General features: G+C 45.4%; 1 protein-coding gene across 1 annotated transcript in view; it reads right to left on the bottom strand.

The window, feature by feature from the left end:
• The window catches only part of SLC45A3 (solute carrier family 45 member 3), a 200,978-nt gene extending 184,239 nt beyond the window's left edge, over positions 1 to 16,739 (bottom strand). Inside the window, exons 1-2 of the mRNA XM_078644601.1 lie at positions 16,610 to 16,739; positions 8,557 to 8,667 (exon numbers count right to left, since the gene is read on the bottom strand). The gene's annotated coding sequence lies outside the window, so the exon portion shown is untranslated. The remainder of the gene's footprint in view (positions 1 to 8,556; positions 8,668 to 16,609) is intronic.
• Positions 16,740 to 24,042: the final 7,303 nt, after the last annotated feature.

Raw genomic sequence — 24,042 nt, 5'->3', positions numbered from 1 at the left:
ATAGTTCACGGTATTAAAACTATATTTACATGAAGTGTAATATTTAAATTAGTTTGTAGATTTTTATAAATGTTTTTATAATTGTTTTTATGTTTTGTTTAAAGAATACGTATTTGATTTTACTATATTAACATTTAAAAAATTTAAATAAATTAAATATAGTAGTAGAACCATGAATTTTTCGATAGATTATACTTGTCAATATTCTGTTCCACACTATATTTGACTGGAAATTTTTGTAGTTTGCATACAAAGTATGTAAACTCAATATTTTTGAGACAATATTCTGGTATGTCAATATTGCGGTTCTCGATATTCTGTCGTACAACCGGCCATGATCTACTCCGATATTGTATTGCTGGCATTATAGAGGTATGGGTCCTTGAGCAGTCTGATGTGTTAAAGGCTTCAGCTATTATGCCCACCCCGATGTGTCTCTGAATAGGTAAGTTCAACAGGGCTCAGGAAAATAAAAATATTCCCAAACTGTAGATCAATTTTTGGGGTAGGCCAACGAGGACCAATTGTAAAATTGCATGTACTCGGACTTTTTTTAGACACGTAACATGCTTTTGATGACAGAGGCAATTGAAAAGGGTTAAATTTGTTTTGTCTTTATGTATACTAGATTTCTGTGCAAATTGTATAGAGAAGGGATCAATTTCTGTGGACAATAGGCAAAAAGAAGAAAAAGGAAAGAAACTGGAGAGCAGCATCTGGTCAAGAGTCAAACCGGTTCAGGCAGTGGATGGCAAAGAGCTGGAATTTACACAGCACGATTCCCACTGATGCCAAGTGTACCGTGTACTTACTCACAGCCAGGCCCCATCGCTTTCACATGCAGAAAGAAGACACCCCAGCTTCATTAAATGGAATCCCAGATTAAGATTGCGCTGGCCTCCTTCCACTTCTAAAACAAAGATGTGTTCTATGAGAAATCTACAAAACCAACAGGAACCAGATTTCAGGAATTTCTGCCAGAGTGGGGGTTGCACATATATCACCCCGAAGTGAACGCTAGGCCTTAGATAAAATGTGCACATGGATTTCCCATGGGACCCCAATCCTGCCCTGCAGAACAGTTTTCTACTGCAGGAACCCACACAGCTCTGACAAAGTACCTCATTCATGACTGCTAGAGCTTTAACAATTCAACTGCAGGAGAAGACACACAGCTCTTCCAATGTACCTCAGTCCTGACCAGATATTCCACTGTTTGGTCAATGCACCTCAGTTTCTACCAACTTTCGCTAATCCATTGATGGAATACACACATAGGCTGCCAATACATCAGACCTGTTCCACACATGCCATTCTACTGCAGAGGCCGACAGATCTCTGCCAATGCACCTCAACCCTGACACGCAGCAGCCCACATAATTTATCTGCGTTGGACAGCTGTGCAAATGCAACTTATTCATGCCCTGCAGCACCCTCTATTACTCAATTATTGGGACAGACGGACACAAATCTCTAGAGTGGCTCGACACCCTGACACGAAACAGACGCTGCTATATCATATACCTCAAGCACCAACTGCGATAATGCACCCTAACTTATCCTGACATCCTTCACCCTCCACCGTTCCAATATTGGATCTGCCAATGCACCTCAATCGTGACGAACAGCAGACATTCAGCTCAACCTTTAGGACTCACAACCTGCACTCCGAATGACAGTGCACACCACTGCAACCCCATTGTTCCAGAGTCTGTAGAGATCGCAGTTTCCCTATTATATGGGTGCATCTGTAAGATTAGGTATTTAATGTGAGATGACTCAAAGTACTTTTGAGATGTAACATGGGCTCTCATGTGTTGCAATGTAAGCGCTCCACTGCAGGGAGAAGGACACTAACACTCAATAGCATTAGGCAGAGAAAAAAAACTCCTATGAGCAGAGCCAACGCCCGCTCTGTATATTTAAAAAAACGTTTAAAAGGTCTTGCAGGCACCGCACTATTAAACCAGGACTTGCTGGGCTCCTGCATCCAACCTGGCACACACATTTAATTGGCATCCTGGCCTGGTCAAACTTTTCCCAGACTACAGAAGGACGAGGAAAATGCAGACAAGCCTCCCTGCTACAAGCACGAGAAAATACACAAGTAATGCTAAATGAGGAAGTGCCTCAACACATACTTTCGTTCAGCGGCGATGGGGCATGATCTGTGAACGAAATAATCAGCAAAAACTATAAATGGGCTTTACTGAGGTCTGCCTGCCACCGTTTCTTTCACCTACACCCTCTTGTGTTTTTACGGAGCAAACACTTAACGTCGGTGACTTGTTGTTCAGACCTCCATAGCACTTGTTGCTTTTAAGCGGGGAAAGGAAAAAAAACGAGTATGCAAGAAAATGTATTTCATCCCGATCTGAAAAGTAATATAACAATTAGCACATTCAATAAATGAAAATGTTTAACTTCAGTTTCCAAATTATTCTATCAAAGACTTTGAGGAGGGGCAGCAAAAATACACTTAATAGTTGGAAAAGAAAATTATTTCAGGGAAAATATATATATATCTAAAACTGTTCCCCTTTAAAATAGAAAATGATAGCAAACAGTTTACATTTTTTCCTGTCCAAAAAGGAAAACTGAACCTTTTGGTTGACAATCTGTACAAGTTTATAGTCCCGTTCATTAAATGGAAGGGATCAACAGCACTCTCCCTCCATCCCCAGTATAAAATGTTGTACACACAACAAAAAAAGGCATCTGAATGAAGGATGGGTATACATAACACGATGAAGCAACTTCATGTTTTAGCACTTTAAAAGTGACATTTAAAATTGTATACTATGACCATGGCAAACTAATCGGATCACACTCAAATCAGCCCAATTTCAGAGTAATTGCAGGCTCAAAAATATCCTGACTGTAACTCGAGGTCTATGTGGTTCGATCTCTATCTTTATCTTCTCGAGATTGTACGTAACAGAGCCTTGCTTTTTCTGACAGAGTGGCAGACTGAAGTATCCAACCCCTAGAAATGTAATCGTATAGTAGCAACACATAGTTATGATTTACAAGAATGTTATGGTATGTTATAATGTAAAAAGCATCATCACCATGGGGGTCTCTTGGAACTAAATAGACAGCTTCTAGGCATAACTATAAAATAGCATATCAGAAGCCAAATGGCAAAATCAATGGAGCAGAGCAGATGATCTTTAGGTAGCTTCTTACAAGGAGTAGGAGAGGAGACAGAAAAAGAGTGACCCCGGATGCAGGCACTGCGGTACCATCGAACTTACAGAAAGTAGGCGTTCAGGTGAACAAAGCGTTCTAGATAGAAGATACATTTTTGATCCACTGAGAAATAAAATCAGGAATGGTATCGTACAATGCTTTGTGAGTTATGCCATAGACATTAAAGATTATGCGGCGGTCCCTGGAAGACCACCAAGCCTGTGGTGAGCGCACCCGACAAATTATGACTGCAATCCAGGGTGGCCGGGAGGTGCTGTGGCTATCTCACAGGGCTTTATGTTAGGCTCATACAAGAGTCAAACAAACATACAGCTGCCATGAGAGAACCTGCAGCACTTTCCTACATGGTGTAACATGCACCATGTCATGCATGCCACACCGTGCAGGACCGAGGGTGCAATTATAGGGGAGCACAACATTTGCCCTCCTGCATGCACCCCTGGACCCAGATTCGGTATTTGCATTTCCACCACCCTCTTCATGGAGGTGTCCAGCCATGAAATCGGCAGCGCCAGCATATTCAGGCCCTTTGAAGACCGACGCAGCAGAGGGATCCTTGATCCCAGCAGAGGCTGTGGTCTTGTGGCAATACTACCGTCAAACTCCTAATAGGGCAGGAGGGTGATGGTGGTCAGACTGCTACCGCGAGTACGTATTAAGGCCCTATGCGTTGATGGACAGGGAGTCAATAATTCACATGGAGAAACCAGAAAGGTCCAGCAAACCCAAAAAAACTAAAAAAAGCATGATTCAGCCCACACTACTTGAATCTGAGAGTGAGTGCAAGCCCAAAACAGCATTTTCTTCTTGAGGCTTACCCACTCCACTGAACACAAATTATGCTAATAAGTTGGATACCTTAATTTAGACCGTAAACTTATCCTGACTTTGAAACATAAATATACAAGTCAGAAGCCCAACTCAGTGAACAAACTAACATATTACATTGTAAAAAAGCAACAACACCCTAGCAAACAGAACTGAAACATGCTCAAGTTATGACCGGCTTAGGTACCTGGGGGGGGGGGTTATGTCAGTAAAGAATAAGGATCCAATGTCATTCAAGGCTCAGTGTATGTCATAGTTATTTAAAGTGAATGAGGAAGTAGATACTCCAGAATTCATCCAAAGTAAATTTGCAAAACCCAAAACACGACAAGAGCGACCAGAATGCTCAAAGTTGCAGAAGACAGAGATGTAAAGTGATTACTATGAGATATCAAAGACCCATAGATAATTCATCTACAGTGGTCTCAAGACACACAATTTGTAGATGGGGGTCCAAAAATCATAAGGAGAGACGGAGGCTAAAGAACATTAAATGCTTTGACGAAGGGTACAAGAAAACCGGTTCTACCTGGCCTGCTAAAAATGTCAGCGACTAAGAGGGAATATTGTTGTTGGACTTAGAACAGGCTGAAAAGTTACTTGCTGTGGTTCCCGTGTGAGCAGGACTTGTGATGAAATGCACACAAATATCTGTTACTACACTATTATTCTGCTTGGGGGCCAGAAGGGAGAAAAACATCGGATCGTAATGACAAACATGTGCCAATATGGCAAGCGCATGTTAAACTGGTTTAAAGTTATATGAAAGAACTGCCATATTATCCACAGGAATGGAAGTCTTTAAAAATGGGCATCCACGGGCAACATGATGGATCTTCTATTCCTACTTGGACCATGGCGATCTTTCTGGGTAGCAGCTGGTCCTCCTCGTTTTCCCTTTGATGCCCCTGACACTGTCCTTGCTATCCTTGATCTCATGCTGAATCGTGTCCTAGCCTTGAGACTAAAACAGCCCAAAAAGCCACCCGAGAATATTAAAATTACCATCGACACAAATGGCATAGCGGTTCTCTTCTTCCAGAGGTTTTATATACAGCACATTATCCTGCGCTCCTTGTTTAATCTTTGCCTGACTCCGTCTACCACCTCAGCTCAACGTCTCACTAATTTGAAATAATACAATTATACCGATGCCATGAAAATCTTAATAACATTTTTAAATGCTTAGGATCATAACTCCTATACTACTGGACAATGTGTACAAGCACTTGACCACTGGATGCCAGTGAACCACCTTGAAATAAATACCCGCACACGTCAGATAACAGCATGCATCAAACAGAGCAACTTTTCAATTATTGGGCACAAGAACTAGGACCATCGCCGCTCCAATCGAATAAAGAGAGCAATTTAGGGGTTTTAACTGACTCTAGTCTCGGACATAGACCTCAAGTAAATTTCCTACATGATGAAATGCCTTCACCCAATCATCCCATTCCTTTCCCCCCTCCCATCCCCACAAGTTCTAGCTACCATCATCTTAGTACTTCCCATCTCGACGACTAGACCGCATAGCACTTCTGTTAATTATCTGGAATTAAAGAGCATTACAAATGGAGCCAATAAACCAACACGAGTCACAACCTACCAAATTTGACTCGCACCACACCAAGCATTATATGCGTCCCCTGGACACCTTTGAATAGACATCCCCTTAAAAACAATATGCATCTGTATAGTATCCAATGAGACAATCATTCTTTCTTCAACAGAAGTTCTGCATCTATTAGCAACAAGACCACTGTGTTTCTGATTCGCCCTTATTTTGACCATCTTTTCCTTAAAAAGTCATTACCAGGTAAAAGTTTATTCTTCGTTCATAAGGCTAAACTGCGCAAAGAAGAACTCATAATCACCTTATATTTCGAGTAGCACTAAAAGCCGGCTTGTTTTACCCACATAATCCAAATCCGATTACCAACATGTTATGTTGTGCTTTTAATTACTTCTTGTATGTTACTTTAAGGCTCGTGTTAGAACGAGCTATCCTGTAGAATGTATTGTACGAATAGATTCAGATTCCATGTTGGAGCAGTTGAAGCGAAGATCATGACAGGAAACTGTGGAAGGTTTACCGGTTAATATCTTGACAGACAACGGTGTACAATTCATGTCTAGAATTGCGAAAGATTATTTTATGAAATGCGGTATTACACACAAAACAACCTCATTGTATAATCCCAGCGGGAATGGAACTGTTGAACGCTTCAACAGAGTGATTAAAGGTATTTTACAAGCTGCAAATTACAAGGGGTTAGATTGGAAAGTGGAAATACAGAAGGCTGTCTGGTCTTACAAAGTGACTTTGAATAGTTGCACAGGAGTTTCTCCCTTTGTAATGATGAGAGGCAGGTTACCCAGGTGTAAGGTTAATCCTAGCTGGTTATTTAAAGACAGTGTACAACAGTGGTCACCAGTTGAAGTCAAGAGGAATTTAGAATTGATACATGACAAAAGTAAGACTTACTATGATCAGCGCCATAGTGTGAAAGATGTCATTGTAAAGACTGGAGATTGGGTCAGGATTAAAAAACCTTACAAAGTTTTGAAAGGGGAAAATAAATTTGATTCGCCTAAACAGGTTCTCGAAGTTCTTAGGAATTCAGTCAGGTTAAGTGACGGCAAGGTATGGAATTTGAAAGATGTAGCCTTGGATATTGTTCAGAATCATAAGGAGAGTGAGATTGTGAAGGACAAACGTAATGACTTTGATTGGGTTGAAGATTATTTTCATGACAGCGAATTGCAGTCCCATCTTGCGCCTAATGTTTCCCTTCCTCAATTAAGGGAGGGGGAAGTGGTAACTAATTCTCCAGTTTCTCCTGAATGTCAAAAAAATGAATCCTTGCATGAACCTTGTTATGCTGAACATGGAACCAGCTCTATTGACACCAGTCGTGTATGTGAAAATAGTGTTAATAATGATATAAATACAACAACCACATTACCTGCTGTTAAAGTTTCCAATAGGACGCGTATGTTGCCGTATTGGTTAAAGGACTACGTTAAGTAAATTATTAAGGTTTATTTCAATTTCTTTTTCTTTATTTTATTGTTTTCCTTCTTTGGAATTCTTTGGTTATTATTATGAGAGGGGGGGGGATGTGTTATGTTGTGCTTTTAATTACTTCTTGTATGTTACTTTAAGGCTCGTGTTAGAACGAGCTATCCTGTAGAATGTATTGTACGAATAGATTCAGATTCCATGTTGGAGCAGTTGAAGCCTGCCTGAGCGTCTGTGCAGCTGTGCTTCCTGGCTCCACCTGTTTACCCTATACTTGGAATAAATTCCTTTGGAAAAAGAACCTGCCTTCTTTGATACTTTACACAACAACATAATTTAAGTAGATATGCACAAATGTGTCTATTCTCACATGCTCCACAACACTTCTTGCGTATGTGTGGAGACTGATTGCACCTTGTGTGACGAGAACTTTGACCTTCAAGTACCTCCTCATACATATCTCACATACAACACTATAACCAGTACATTCTTCGAACCAGACACTCTGAAAGGGCACCCAGGAACCACTTTGTGGTCTAGTAGGCACATGATTCCCTTTCAGAACTGTGGCATTAGAGGGCTGGAATTTTCTGTGAGCTAGCAGATCAAAAGGCTGGTCCAAACAGAGCTCCATACATAAACAAAGGCCGGGAGAGCCGACATCAATACAGGGCCAGTCATATTCAAAGTCTATAAAAAACAGAAAGATGGCACCATCCGACTGAGAGTAGGACCCAAACCCTGGGATAATCGGAGCTCTGGACCGATGAGAGGCAACTTATTCAAATTGTCAGAAAAAAAATATGCAAGATGGGGGGAGTCCAGCTGGCTAGTTAGCCAGTGCCTTTTCACAAAAGAAAGATACCAAATAACACCATCAAAATGAGTCGCGTGCCAGTTCCCTAAAGGATATGAAGGAGTGCTCAAAAACTCATCAAGCCTAGGTGTAAAGATAAGAGGCTGCGAGAGGTGCACCAACAAGAAGCCCATCACATGACGTATCTACTTACACTAGGATACCCGTTTTAATGTCCTCGAATTCATCTTCGGTGCAGAATAGCGCTACATAGGGCATGGCAGCGCCGGAGGCAAACAAACACACCTCTGCTGCTCCACCACCAACCACCAACCAGCCTTTGTGTTTTTCCTCTCAGCTCCACCGCATCTCTCCACATCCTCGTGAGATCCGCGAACCCGGATCTGTCAGCAACCACAAGATTAGCAGTTGCACTTCTTAAATGGACACCGCCCACCTGTCCATCTATGAAAATAGGGCAACGTGTCTGATTGCAAGGCTAGATTCGACGGGCTGGAGGCTGCTTGGGGGGTGATGGAGCGGTGACCGGTGACAGGCCTGGCACAGGCTTCTCCACATAAGAAACGAGCGATTAATTAAAGCCAATCACAGTCGAGGAATCCATCTTCCCAAACAAAACAGGATTATTTGATAATGTTGCAACAACAACAACAACAAAAAAAGTCTTACTCACGGTTCCATTTGCTGCTACGTCAAAATAGACCTTTCAACCTCCGGATTTGTCCCCTCCTGGCAGCACTGCACAAGGTGTAGAGAACCTTTCACGGAAGTGGAACAGAGATATCTAAGGGACAACCAAACAAAGCAGTTAAAAAGGTAAACACCACAAAGGTTTTTTCTAGGGTCGAAGTAGATATTGATGCGAGTGACTCGAGTTGACACCGTTTTCTATAAACAGGGAAACCAACCACGAACATCGAGTCAAGAACCCATTAATCACTTGTGTCATGCACCCATTTTGCACAACAGCATGGCGTATCTCTGGAAATAGGACACCCTTTCCGATGCTGTCATCGTTGGGGAAGAGAAAGACATCTGGATACAGGGCATGGAACGTCCCAAACACAATACGCGTTTCCTAAGCCAACAGGTCTGGAGTTGGCTGCCAGCCCTTTTGGCTTTGTCAATTTTTTTTGTTCTGTCCTTTTTGAAAAACTCGATTATTGGGAATTTGGATGGCCCTCTTAGCTCTGAAAAGCAAAACCTGTAAACATATTTTTGGGGTTTAGAAGCACACATTGCCATGGCTATCCCCGAGTCTGACGGTAACTACTGTGGGAAAAGGAAGAATGTATCACTCCCACTAAAGTTGGTAATTGGCTAAAGTGGGCTGACCCACTGCCCATGCTAGATGTTGCAGGGGGGGCGAAAGAAAAATGTGAATGGCTCAATAGTAGGCCAATAGATACAGAGGACTGGCTAAAAGTTCTTAGAAGTCTATTATGCATAAGATCTTAGTAAAAAAAAAAAATCAAAAGACCTTGACTATCAGGAGACCTAAAAAGGAAGCTCCCACTGCCTCTTTGAAGACAATCAACATACAGAGCCACACAAAAATCTCCAATTGTTCCATCACGGTGCGGCTACCAACCACCAGAAGAAGCACCTGAAAGCAGGTAAATCACTTGCGTAACAACATGGACTAGGATGCTCAGCAGATGACCGAGCTGCAGTAAGAGGGTTTAAACTAGGCCAAGGAGCTAAAGAGAAAACTAAGCTACCTGCAGCAGAGATGTGTTTTATCAAAATACCTTAAGTTTCGTTTTTCACAAGCAGGAATGAATGACTACACATTTGTATAGCGCATGGCTACCCGAAGACATCCCAGCGCTTCCGTGGCCCATTCACTCCCAGGGTTTAGGAAAACAGGAAGGTTTTTAACATCTTCCTGAACCTGAGATGGTTGACTTCCAATCTGACAGAATCAGGGAGATTATTCCTGAGCTTTGCGGCCTGTAAGGAAAAACGCCTGCCGCCCATGCGGACTCTTCGTACTGGGGATTGCCAATAAGCTCTTATTATTGGATCTTAGGGTCCGACAAGTTTGATAGGGGCGGAACATGGGTTGAATCAGGGCTGGTCCCGGCTTGGTCACAGCTTTATGAACGATGGTCAAGGCCTTAAACTCAATCCTCTGTTGAGGAATACAACCTTTCATTCACCTGCGGTTGACAAAAAGGAGAACCCATCAATAAAGTGTCAGATGAATTACTTTGTGGTACGTACTTTCTAACTGGTCAATATCTAACATAATGATAATTACAACAATAATTTTGTGGGGTTGTCGGGTAAGTATTTTTGCATCCTCTTTGCCAGCCACGCACCTTTAATCTCAGCAGAGAAGCAAGGAATTGTATTCATAAACAATCTCACTTTGCATGTAATGCCTAATACTGCCAGGTTAGCCTGGTTTTAATAGCCAATATGTGCAGGTAAAAGATGAAATCCAGCCTTCGAGCCCGGCTCGACTTCTCCCGTACCATGTCCCCCTCAGCTGAGGGATCCGCTTCATTAGCAGCAGAGTACAGGACCCTGCAACCTAAAAACCCACCTCTATCCTCCCGGCAGGCCACGCTACGATGCGCCCTTACCAAGACTTGAGATCACCCTACAGAAAACCTAAATATTGAAACTGAGCCTGGCATATGTACTGTCTCGCTCCCTTTGCATTTCAGCGGCACGTGGGCTGTGCAGCATAAAACAAATGTACAGCTAACACATCCGTTGTGCATGGAGTTTGTACGCATAGGCACATATACAGTCCATGCATGAAGACGTATTTTAAGAGGATCTTGCCCCAAATTAGGGCTATCCCACAGAAAAAGGCACAAACCAAACACAGGACAGCCCGTGGAACGATGCATCAACTGATCTATCAGTCAAACTTAAAGAATGATGCAGACAGTCTGAACATGACCAGCCTAGGAAATAATGTACTGATTCGGCCAGAACTGGGAGTTGCTGAAAAAAGAAGCACCCAACACAGGGCCATCCAAAGAAGTACATGCAGCGTTCCCTCAAAGCATCAATCTAATGTAAAAATGTACCAAGAGGTTTGGCGCCGCGGCCAGGGCGACTGACGCTGGAATCTGGGGACCACGGTTCGATCCCCGGCTCCGGCGGCAGGTTAGCCCAGCACCATGTGACTCTGGGCAATAGCTTGCTTAATCTTCCCGACGGCCCCCAGCGCCTAGAGACCCTTACGGGTGATTGTGCGCTTTACAAATGTGGACTTTACTTTACCAACTCACCAAACAGTAGACACACAAAACCATAATGAACTTTCCATCCAACTATGGCCCACAAAAAACAATAACAATACTTACTCACCACCATAACCAATTTAACAAATACTGAGTCAACTAAACAAACCTCAGATCATTCAAAGCAGTAATGCTCTACTCACTCAACCGCGACCAACACATTTGATAAACCACAGTCTTAACAAACACCAGGCAATCCAAAACAATAGCACACTACTTGCCCAAAACCGGCATTACTCAAAGGATAATGCACCAACTCATCAATGACCAGACCACCCAGAGGATTAATGATGCACTACTTATTCAACACCAGCATTAACTTAATGGATAAAGCACCTTTTTAACCAAAGCAGAAGGATCCTTAATAAAAAATGCACCAACTAACTCAACATTATCACCAAGAAATAATGCACACTTGCTTAGCATAAGACTAAATGCAGCGAAATACGACTAATCAAATATGAACAATGCACTGCTCACGTAGCAACAGGCTACCAAAGCAATAATGTAATACTCACTCAACAAAAGCACCAAACTTCTGACAATCCACAGGCTGGCAAAACCCCAGATGTTCCAAAGCGTTAACACACGTCTCACTCACAGGCTGCTGGATAATGCAGACACTGGACCAATAAAAGTAATAATGCACTTCCACCCAGCAATAACTTAATACTCACTCAATACCATCACTAAACTATAGAATATTGCATGCAACAACCAATACTAGACCATCCACAGCAATAACGCACTAGTCACTCAACTCCATCACGAAACTAGTGGATAATGCACTGACTCACCAAGCACCAAACCATCCAAAGCAATAATGCACTTCCACACCGGACAATTAATGCACTACTCACTCAACATCAGCACCAACCCTTTGCACGGATTCATGCAATAATGAACCATCCAAAGCCATTACGTGATGCCTATATAACATCGAAATCATTTAAAGGTTAACGACTGACTGACCCTGCACAAAATGCAACAACTCACTCAATATCATGGCCATCCTATGGAATAAGGAACAGACTTGTCTAGCACAAGACACAATGTGTTAATTCGCTGAGCATACGACCACCACAGGAAGAATGTGCTTCTCCCCCAACACAGAACCATCCAAAGTAATAATACACTATTCACCCAACAAAACACCATCTAAAATAATGATGTGCTACTCAGTCAATACCAACACCAAACCATTGGCTAAATCTTGAGCTCATGAAACACCCGGCCATCCTAAGTAAGAATGCACCTCCAAACCAAACAAGTAATGCACTACTCACCCTATGCCAGACCATCCAAAGCAACAACACATTGTTTCCTTAACATTGGAAACAAACTAATGGCCATTGCAATGACACCTAACAAAACCATCCAAAGTAATAATGCACTATCCACCCAACAAAAGACCATCCAAAATAATAAGGTGCTACTCAGTCAATATCCACGCCATACCATTGGCGCCGCTCTGAACTCTGCTGCCAGACTCATCACAGGATCAGGAAAATGTGATCACATCACACCAGATATAATCCAACTCAACTTGCTTTCTCTCAATGCAAGGGACCAGGTACAAGATAGCCTGCTTGATGCACAAAGCGCTACATTAAACACTCCCAATTACTTGGCAAATACACATGAACTATCTGGTGGGAAGAGCGCCTTAAGAAGATCAAAGACTCTACTGTTGAAACCGCAAAAGTTCAAAAAGAAGAGAACCTACAAACAGTGCTTTCTCCAGTCTTGCTCCAAGAATATGTAAGTCTCTCCCTTCCAAAATCAGAATGAACACCTCAGCCTCCGCATTTAAAAAAAAATCTAAGCATTGCTCCAGAATAACTAACTGCGACAATAGATATGTAACCATACAAACTAACGTTAATTATTTTACAGCATTGACTTGCTTTACATACTATGCAATGTGCATCTGGTGTAACCACTTATATGTCTATTATTTTCTGAAATGTGTAACCACTTATACTTCTATTATTTTCTCCTTCACCAGCTTAACCTATCTGCTTCGATGTACAGCACTCTTGATAACCTGACAGGGTTTGTTCGTGCTATAAAAAAAATTGAAATAAAAAATTATACAATTAATTGGATAATTCTTCAGCTCACGAAACACCAGGCTATCCTAAGTAAGAATGCACTACCCAACCAGACCAATAATGCACTACTCATCCTACACCCAGTGGCGGCGGTAAGGTACGGGGGGGGGGGGGGAAGGTTTTAATAGGAAAAAAAAAAAATCAATCTCCCACGTCAAGTAAGTCTCTTCTGGGAAGCTTAAGAAAATCAAAAAGGGGAGTGAAGAGGTGGTGCCGATGAGCACCGAGGTGGGCACGTCCTCCTCTTATCAGGGATTCTATTAATCAAAAGGGTCCACCTCGCATTGGGTGGGTGTATATCCAGATGTCAATGGAATACACCTTCTTTGTTAAAATACCCCTCACACACCAAAAGGGCCCTTGGTGTCATGCTTCATCATCGGGGTCTTCCCGTCCCGCTGCGGGGCGGGGCAGTGCTGCGACAAGCGACTACGCTGGATCACCTTTAGATGGGGGTGCTATGTGTTGGGAGTGAGTGTCAGTAAAGTAAAAGTAAAGTCCACATTTGTAAAGCGCACAATCACCCGTAAGGGTCTCTAGGCGCTGGGGGGCCGTCGGGAAGATTAAGCGAGCTATTGCCCAGAGTCACATGGTGCTGGGCTGACCTGCCGCCGGAGCCGGGGATCGAACCGTGGTCCCCAGATTCCAGCGTCAGTCGCCCTGGCCGCGGCGCCACACCTCTCAGTGGGGTCAGGAGTGATATAAAGAGTGAGTTATTAAAAAATACCTGGCCTAGTGGTAAAAAAAAAAAATGTTTATTAAACACTGGCTGGTATTGTTAAAAAGAAAAGTGAAGCAGAGAGATGGAGCTGGTTAATGGGCTCTCTCTCCTGTGTGGGTCAACATGTTTCGAGGCGTGAAGCCTCTTCGTCAGGACCTAGGGGATGATCCCCCTGTCACTCACTAGTGTTTCTCCACAAAGGTAGAAAAAAGTATATATACAAAAAAGTGAAACAAGTTTATCTATGTGTGTAGCTACAATTAATAATTACAACACATTTTGACTACTGTCACACTAATAATGTAGTATGCTTATCATTAGAGGAGTCAATGCCTCAAGAGCCAGCTCAAGACAGAAGGGTAATGTGGGGTCCCAATCAGCCCCCTGCACGGTTGTGCTTCCTCCTTCGTCTGCGGCTTCCGTGGATCCTGACTAAGAGGCTTCACGCCTCGAAACATGTTGACCCACACAGGAGAGAGAGCCCATTAACCAGCTCCATCTCTCCGCTTCACTTTTCTTTTTAACAATACCAGCCAGTGTTTAATAAAAAAAAAAATTACCACTAGGCCAGGTATTTTTTAATAACTCACTCTTTATAACACTCCTGACCCCACTGACACTCACTCCCAACACATAGCACCCCCATCTAAAGGTGCTCCAGCGTAGTCGCTTGTCGCAGCACTGCCCCGCCCCGCAGCGGGACGGGAAGACCCCGATGATGAAGCATGACACCAAGGGCACTTTTGGTGTGTGAGGGGTATTTTAACAAAGAAGGTGTATTCCATTGACATCTGGATATACACCCACCCAATGCGAGGTGGACCCTTTTGATTAATAGAATCTTCTGGGAAGCACCCAGGCTCCCCAGTGCCAATCACAACGCTGCAGTGCAGAATTGCGATTGGTCCGAATGCTGTGGTTAGGCGCTCAGCCAGGGAATGTGGGCCTGGGCATGTTCTCCATGTAGGCTATAAGGCAGCCTGCATGGAGAACATTCGAAGTGCGCATGACTGCTTAGCCGGCCCAAGAGTGCCGGTCAAACATTCATGCGCACTTTACAGAGTGCACAACCACTCGTCCTCCCAGACATTGGGGGAGACAAGCCCCGCCCTAGCCTGAAGATAAGAAAAATAAAATGGTAACTTCCGATTTTATCATTTTTTTCCATTTACACTGCCCCCTGAGCTTCGGGGTGACGTTCCTCCGCCTTAGCGGAGGAGCCGCACTGCCTACGCCAGACCATCCACTGGTTACAAACTAATGGACAATGCACTGACAACTAACAAAACCACCCAAAGCAATAATGCACTTCCCATTAATCATTGGACCATCCAAAGTAATAATGCCCTACTTGCAAAATACAGGAGAAGTCTAGAGACTAATGCACCGAGTAACCAACGTAGGAGGACCCTATGGCAAAATGCACCAACATCAAGATCACCCATAGAAAATAAAAGCAGTCACCTGCACATAAGATCATGGACAGGACTATCCTACGAAGCAATACAAACTACTCGCCAAACACCGTGACCATCCTGTGGCATACAGCCTCGCCCATCAAACAGCCAGGAGGAAGGGAACGGTGCCCATATGAACACAATTCACTTACTGCTCGTCTGGGACACACAACTTAACCCACTCAAATCAAATCCGTTAAACACACTGCCGGTCTGGAGCACATCCCCCACAATGCACACAACTAATTCACTGCAGGTATGCAGAACACACACAGATACATCACAAGTCTTATACAGAGAGCCCGACAACATTACAATCCTGATGCACAAAGCATACACACAGTGGGATCTGGCCTCTCTGGGTCCCCGGAGACAGGCTGCCCTACATGTCTGAAAGGCTGAAACTGGACCTGGGAGGGGGAGGGCCTGTGAACGCTCAGTCCTGCCATGAAAGGGAGCACTATGCTCTGCAGCCTCCAGGGGGGATTATTGTCATAATTTTACAATGAAACGACAGACAACAAAAGAACAGAAGAATCCAACACCCCTTTAACGCACCCTTCCGTCTATGCCAAATCATCTAACTTTGACCCCAAGATCCTAGCGCCCCCCAACAGGAAACACTGTACCGCGCCCCCTCCCAAGTTCACCCATTCCCTAAGTTTATCACATGAAGGATGACGAGATCACACTGCCGGGCCACTAAGGAACACACCCGCCCCAAAAACACATACACACACAGCTTACAGAGGGGCGCACTTGGAAGACATGATAGTTATCAACACCCGCTGCCCCAAAATGAAAAGCTTCGAGCAGGAGGAAGTGGTTCCTATCACGAGAAGGAGCATCGGTGAAGTAGAAGCATGGCATAAAAGTTGGAGTAATAGCTCCGGAGAGACAACTGAGTGGAGGGGTTGGCAGGAGAAACTAACCTGACACTAGGGACCCCCGGTGGTTCTCTGGCAGCAGATCCCCCTGGGAAGTATTTGTGGTGATGGACGATGCATGATACTTAAACCCAGTGTTCATGTGAAGCAGGGGTCCTTTCCAAGTCCCAGAGGCCCGGAAGAAATGAGGGCGGTTGGGGGTCCTTATTTGGCTGTAGGGGCACCGTGATTGAGTCGCTTCTCTTTCTAGAAGGGGACCCGATTTAACGAGGGAGAGGAGTTACCTGGCAGTGCCACTCGGTCCTTTGAAGATCCGGCTCCGGTTCAGCCACCGGTTTCCACAGCCCCCTGGTCCAGTCACACCAAAGCCTTTTAAATCTCTGAGTGAAACTTTGCTGTGGCGCATGCGCACTGGGCGTGTGGGAGGAGTGAGTGCATGGAAGAGGCTGAGAGAGGAAGGAGGGGGAGAGACCAGGGGAGGGGGAACGAGAGAGGTCCACCGGAAGACCCTCGGACAAACTCCGGGACGGGACGTCTACGCCAGTCCCGATCAAACGTAGCCAGTGGGGCGGCCCTGAACCGGCCGTGGTAGACCCCGTCCCGAGCCGTCCAGACATGAGTCTGTAAAGCACCCGCGAGCCCGCCAAAACTAGCGCGGGGAGTCCCGAAAGTAGCAAAGGGGACCCCCAAAGCAGCCTTGGGAGGATGCAACACTCGTCAGTGGGCGACGCCGATGCCATACACCCATCGGGGCTCCCAAACCCAGATCAGAAGAGAGTCCCGCGATTCAGCCAGTGGTGGCTTTGAGACTCGCACTGAGGAGAGCCGACCCCCTACCCATACACCCCTCCCCCCTTCCGAATAACTTCGTGGTGGTCAGAACTACGGACACTCCCAGAACCAGCTAAAGGGACCCCAAAATTAGCCCAGGAGAGGCCAGGCATAGACACCTTAAAATCATCCCGGGAGAGGGAACAGTGCCAGCTGAAAGGCGACCGCAGATTATTGTACGAGGAGACCGATTAACCAGCGCGAGAGAGACCACAGAACCAGCCACAGGGAGTCACCAGCATGTACCGGTCTAGGGAGCCTCAGATGCCATGGGAGACTCCAAGTATCAGCCTTGCGGAGACTCCAAAACCAGCCTAATTGAGACCCACGCAATCAACTCATGGTAAACAAGCACTGGCAAAGCCAATAAGTCTCGCCTATATGAGAGCTATTCGCTTTGCCACTGTCTTTTTGGCCATATAGTAGAGCAGAGTGGTTGCTGTTCACCATGTCTAAAAATGAGTGGCATCATGTAGAGAAGAATGGAGCAGAGAAGAGTGAGGTGGTGTTGAGGGGAGTTGAGTATAGTAGAGTGGTGTACAGTGGAGTGCCGCAGAGTGCACAGTGGACAGGTGTGCAGTAGAGTGGCATAGTGTTTGTAGAGCAGCGTGAGTAGATGGTGTAGAGAAGAGTAGCACAAAGTGGAGAAGAGTAAAGTGACGTAGGGTGGAGTAGATTGGCGTAGAGTAAGGTGGAATGGTGTACAGTAGCGCAGAGTGTGGTATATTATAGTGGCGTGGTATAGAGTGGAGTAGCATAGAGTAGAGTGGAATGGAGTTGCATAGAGTGGAATGGCTTATATTGGAGTGGCGTATATCGCTGTAGAGTGGCTTTGTGTGGAGTAGAGTGGCGTATAGTAGAGTGGCATGGAATGGAGTGGTCTTGAGTAGAGTGGAGTGCCCTGGGATAGAGCAGAGTGGGATAGAGTGTATGGGTGTCGTGTAGAGTGGCATAGGGTAGTATGGTGTAGAGTAGTACAGTTGTGGGTGTAAGTACATAAGGCGTTGATAGAGACAGCAGATTTGGTGATGGCAACATAAATAGGAAGCCGTATCACAGTGTTAAAAGTAGGAAAGCGCATTGCATGTCCAGGAATAATACATAAATGCTTATAAAAAATAGTGTGTTTCAAAAAGATGAGAAGAACACATGTACTTGGTCTATGCTCCAGGGAGAGGGTAACACAAGAAAGGAAGGGAAGCCTGCGGAAGCTAAGCAGTAGAAAGATTGTAACTGAGAATGGCAACGAAAACTTCCAGTAGTATGCTGTTGGCGGGTTGTAAGCTACACTGAATATTAAACAATACATATTGCAGCACAGCGAATGCTTTGTGTAGGCGAGACCTAAAATTAAGGGACCTCTAGAACCAGCTTGTGTGACCCTCAAATCAAGTCCAGGGGAGGTCAGAACCATGTATAAGTTGGGAGCAGGTGCCCAGGCTCCCAACTTCCCTGGACCGGTCCTCCAACCAGTCAAGGCCCTTTCGGACCCAACTACCTGCTCTGCTGCAGACTGCCGCCGCTCTCCATCTGTTCTCTCTCTTTTGTGTCTGATTGCTCCTTGGCCTCTTCCTGCCTCTTTCTCACCTTTTTTCACTTTCATAGCTCTTTTTGACCTTTGTTCTTTGGCCCCTTTTGCCTCTTACCTTTTTTCCACTCATATTCCATCGATCTTTTGGACTTTTGCTTTTCTGCTCTCCTGCCTCTCTCTCACCCCTTTACACTCATATCCGTTCGCTCTTATGACTTTTGCTTTTCCTCTCTTTGACCTCCTTTTGCTGGTCTCCTGCCCCCGCTTCACCCCTTTTGCTGCTCCCACCGCTGTTCACCCGTTCCCGACTTACTCCTCCCACTGCTTCTTACCGACTCTCCTGAGTGTTTTTCCCGCCTCCACTAGCCCTAGTTAATGCCAGTTGTGCAGCAGATGCACTTAGTGGGTGCGCCACTGGCATGCCAAAGGCAAGCCCAGATGCACCTGGACTAAGCCAGAAACCCTGGTCTGTCGACCTCCCTAGGAGCTACACCCCTGCTGCACTCTGCAACCTCGACACCGGTTACTGCTGCCGCAACTCCCCACTCACCACGATAGGACCTTTTACCAGCACCGCCTGCCATTTCACCTGCCACAGTTTGCACACGCCAGCACGCCCCATCCCCCTCAGACTATTCCCTGCACAACACTAGCTCCACAACAGTAGATCGCATGCACAGTTCTCAACACACATTTGCTTGTCAAACACTCCACTGAAGTCTGGGACCTCCTCATCTCATTTGAACTGGACTTCCTCTTCCTCGCGAAGACCTGGCTCAAACCTTCTTCCGCCCTGACATTGTCACAGCCGTCCTGGAGGGATACCAGATCACCGACTGCCACCACTTTATACCAGATGGTGGAATCGCCATCATCTATAGAGACTCTATCCAATGCACCACTCCCACGGATGACACCGCCCTGGCCATAGAACACATGAACTTAGCACTCAAGCCCGAAGGAAGAACAACAGTCAGAGGAACCCTTACGTACCGCCCATCGGGACCACAGACCAGCTTCACAAATCTCATCACAGACTTCCTCACCCCCCTTGCCAGCAACTCCAAAGACTACATGTACCTCAGCAAACTCAATTACCAACTATACAACCTCACGGACCCCAACTCCACAGAACTCCTTGACTGCCTGAACACCATCAGTATCACCCTACTTATCCACCCTACACACCCCACAGGACACACACACGACCCCCATCTTCACCTCCGGCGACAGAATCAAACCCAGCCACATCACACAGCTCACCTCGACGGACCACTCCATTCTGCACTTCAACATCACCACCTCACAGCCTCCCCCCAGGTATGCCCAGCGAACCTGGCCGCTATAGGAGCAAAGTCAAACAGACAGACTCGATCAATGCACTTGCATCCAACCAGCTTGAACCCACCAGAAGTCTGGACCTCAGCATCAGAAACCTCACTCAACATCACATACTGTGCAAACACCCTTGCACCACTCAAACATACCAAACACAGGAGAACCAACAAGCAATCCAGCTGGTACACTGAAGACCTCAGGAACTCTAAATGCCACTGCAAACAACTGGAGAGGAGATGGAGAACCAGCAAGGACACCACTGATAGGGCCAAGTACAAAATTGCACTCAACCACTACCACCATTAACTGTGGGAGACAAAGAAAAGACCATTCAAAACAAAAATTGGAGCCAGCTCCAACAACAAAAAGGAACTCTTCGCTATCATCAACAAATTCTCCAACCCCTGAGCCACAGTAAACAACATCACCCCTTCGCTAGAACTCTGATATGACCTTGCAGACTTCTTCCTCAACAAGATTGCCATGATCTACAGAAACTTCAGTCCTCAGCCCAGACTCTCCCACTTCATCAACCATCCTACCACTAGCTCGATAGGCTAACTGACCAACTGGAGCCAACATACCCACCAGGACACCACCTCCATCATGAAGGCAGTACCCTTAAGGGCCCTCACCGACCCATGCCCCCACCACATCTTCAACCTAGATGGACACAAGATCATCCTCAAGCTTACAACCATCATCAACACCTCAGTAGCCAACGCAACCTTCCCAGAAAACTGGAAACACGCAGAGGTCAACACCCTCGTAAAGAAACCATTGGCCAACCCTAGCAACCGCAAACAAGCATTTGCAATGCAATAGGTCTCGCATTATGAAAGTTTGAGCTATTGGTCTTGTAAATGACAATTTTTTTATTTATGTGTTGATTTTGAAAATAGCTAAATTAATAGCTTTGTCATTTTCAATGTCAATAGTTATAACTTTCGCACATGTGACGACTATAGCATTTGTAATGCAACATGTTTTGTATTTACGTGACTTAGATGTATTGATATTACAAATAGCAACGGCTTTTAATTTTTTACAATAATTAATACTTAAATAAAAGTGATTGTAATTTATATTGGCAATAGCTTAAACTTTTGTAAATAACGTTTGTGAAGATTATGTTCAGTGTATTTTATTGTGATGAAAATCCAAGAACAGAAGTGAAATAACATCTTTTTGTGACATTTGTAATAAAGCTTGAAACATTGAGAGAACATAATTGAACCAGTTGTTGTTGAATGGTTGCACAGATTGATGCTGGGATTGCGCTGAGTGATGCTGGGATTGCGCTGAGTGATGCTGGGATTGCGCTGAGTGATGCTGGGATTGCGCTGAGTGATGCTGGGATTGCGCTGAGTGATGCTGGGATTGCGCGGAGTGATGCTGGGATTGCGCGGAGTGATGCTGGGATTGCGCTGAGTGGTGCTGGGATTGCGCTGAGTGGTGCTGGGATTGCGCTGAGTGATGCTGGGATTGCGCTGAGTGGTGCTGGGATTGCGCTGAGTGGTGCTGTGGTGGTACTGAGTGGTGCTGTGGTGGTGCTGAGTGGTGCTGTGGTGGTGCTGAGTGGTGGTGCTGAGTGGTGCTGTGGTGGTGCTGAGTGATGCTGTGGTGGTGCTGCTGAGTTCTCTCTGCAACTGCACTCTGCAACTGCACTCTGAATCTGCACTCTGCATCTGCACTCTGAATCTGCACTCTGCACTCTGAATCTGCACTCTGCACTCTGAATCTGCACTCTGAATCTGCACTCTGAATCTGCACTCTGCACTCTGAATCTGCACTCTGAATCTGCACTCTGAATCTGCACTCTGCACTCTGAATCTGCACTCTGCACTCTGAATCTGCACTCTGAATCTGCACTCTGAATCTGCACTCTGCACTCTGAATCTGCACTCTGAATCTGCACTCTGAATCTGCACTCTGCACTCTGAATCTGCACTCTGCACTCTGAATCTGCACTCTGAATCTGCACTCTGAATCTGCACTCTGAATCTGCACTCTGCACTCTGAATCTGCACTCTGAATCTGCACTCTGAATCTGCACTCTGAATCTACGCTCTGCACTCTGAATCTGCACTCTGAATCTGCACTCTGCACTCTGAATCTGCACTCTGAATCTGCACTCTGAATCTGCACTCTGCACCTGCACTCTGAATCTGCACTCTGCACCTGCACTCTGCATCTGCACTCTGCACCTGCACTCTGAATCTGCACTCTGCACCTGCACTCTGCACCTGCACTCTGCACCTGCACTCTGCACCTGCACTCTGAATCTGCACTCTGAATCTGCACTCTGCACCTGCACTCTGAATCTGCACTCTGAATCTGCACTCACAATCTGCACTCACAATCTGCACACTGCACTCTGAATCTGCACTCTACATATGGTATGTTATGCTTACATACGTTCCATATATTATCCATGTATATGCCACATTTAGTTAAGAATATATGTTCTGTTTAGTTACATTACTTTGTTTGTATACCCTTTTATGCTGCTCTAAAGTTATTTCAATGGGTGAAATGCGGAGCCTGGCCGAGAGTAACAAGGCAGTGCTGGGAGGGGGGCTGCGCACCAACTGAAGTGCTCTGGTTGCAGGACCTGCGGCCGTGTGAAGTGGTTGCAGGGCCTGCGGCCGTGTGAAGTGGTTGCACGGCCTGCGGCCGTGTGAAGTGATAAGCCTTTGAAGTATGTAAAGGCTGTGTTTGCGGGGAGAGAGAGGGGAGGTGCTGGTGTGGGAGGAGTGCTGCTACGGTCTGGGGGAAGCTGGCTGGGGAGGGGGAGGAGAAATGAATGGGAACAGAGTTTATGGCCCAAAAGCGCGTGCCTGTGGCCACGTGAACTTCAAGAAAACGCCAAGGAACGAAGCCCTTGGTTTGAAGAGGATTTCGAGCACTTGAATTTTCGCTCCTCAATGCGCTTGCGCGCATTTAAGGTCACGAGACCTAAAACTACAGGCCCATCTCACTACTACCCTTGCTGTCCAAAATCATGGAGCAATCAATCGACCAGCAACTTCCCAAACAGCTAGACCACCACCAATTTATGGTCAGCTCACAAACTGGATTTCGAAGCAACCAGAGCACTGAAAAGCCCTCATCGCAGCCACGGACAACAGTCGCGCCATACTCTGCTGAGGCATGACAGCAGCACTCATCCTCCCCGATGGCTCTGCAGCTTTCAACACTGTCCCACACCACACTCGCGTCACCTGACTCCACCATTATCGGATTCCAGGGATCAACACTCAAGTGGATCACCTCCTTCTTCACAGTAAGAACCCAATGAGGACGCATCCCACCTTTCACCTCCAAACTCAAGGAAATAATCTGCAGAGTCCCAAAAAGCTTGTGTCTAAGCCCCACCTTAGTCGACATTTACATGACACTGCTGGCCAACATTGTCAGATCCCATGGACTCAACATCATCTCTTACACCCATGATACACAACTCTTCCTCTCCCTCTGGGAATACTCCACCAACACTAGGAACAACTTCCACAAAAGCATGACTATAGTCACAGACTGGATAACGAGAACTGTCAAAAGCTCAACACTTTTTATTTAAAAAAAAGTTTTTAGTCCTCATATCACCTCAAGTTAGCAAATACCGGAGCTGTTACCACCTCAAATGCTCTCAAGCAGTTTAGCCAAGAGCCAGTACCCTCTATAAAGAGGGAGAACCATTTATTGAGTCTTATACACCGCAAACAAGAGCAGTACAGGTGACAGAGCACTTTACTAGAGTAGCACAGTAAGGTATGATACAAAAATGGTAAGCAATATACAAAATCAGTATGAGACAAGAGGACAAAATTAACATAAGCAAATGGTATAGATAGGAACAGCCTAGACAAACATAACTGGCATGGACTAAGTCCGAAGGGTGTCAGAACAGTGTATAGATGGGTGGAAAACGCCGGAAAGCAGCACAAATCACGGGGATATGGGCATAGGCAATAGAAACAATGACAAACAGGCATGGAGGAGATGCTCATGAGGAGA

This window comes from Lissotriton helveticus, chromosome 5_1 (genome assembly GCF_964261635.1).
Source record: "Lissotriton helveticus chromosome 5_1, aLisHel1.1, whole genome shotgun sequence".
In the NCBI taxonomy this organism is placed as follows: domain Eukaryota; kingdom Metazoa; phylum Chordata; class Amphibia; order Caudata; family Salamandridae; genus Lissotriton; species Lissotriton helveticus.
The sequence above is the reverse complement of the archived record's forward strand: the minus strand, read 5'-3'. Positions and strand labels throughout refer to the sequence as shown.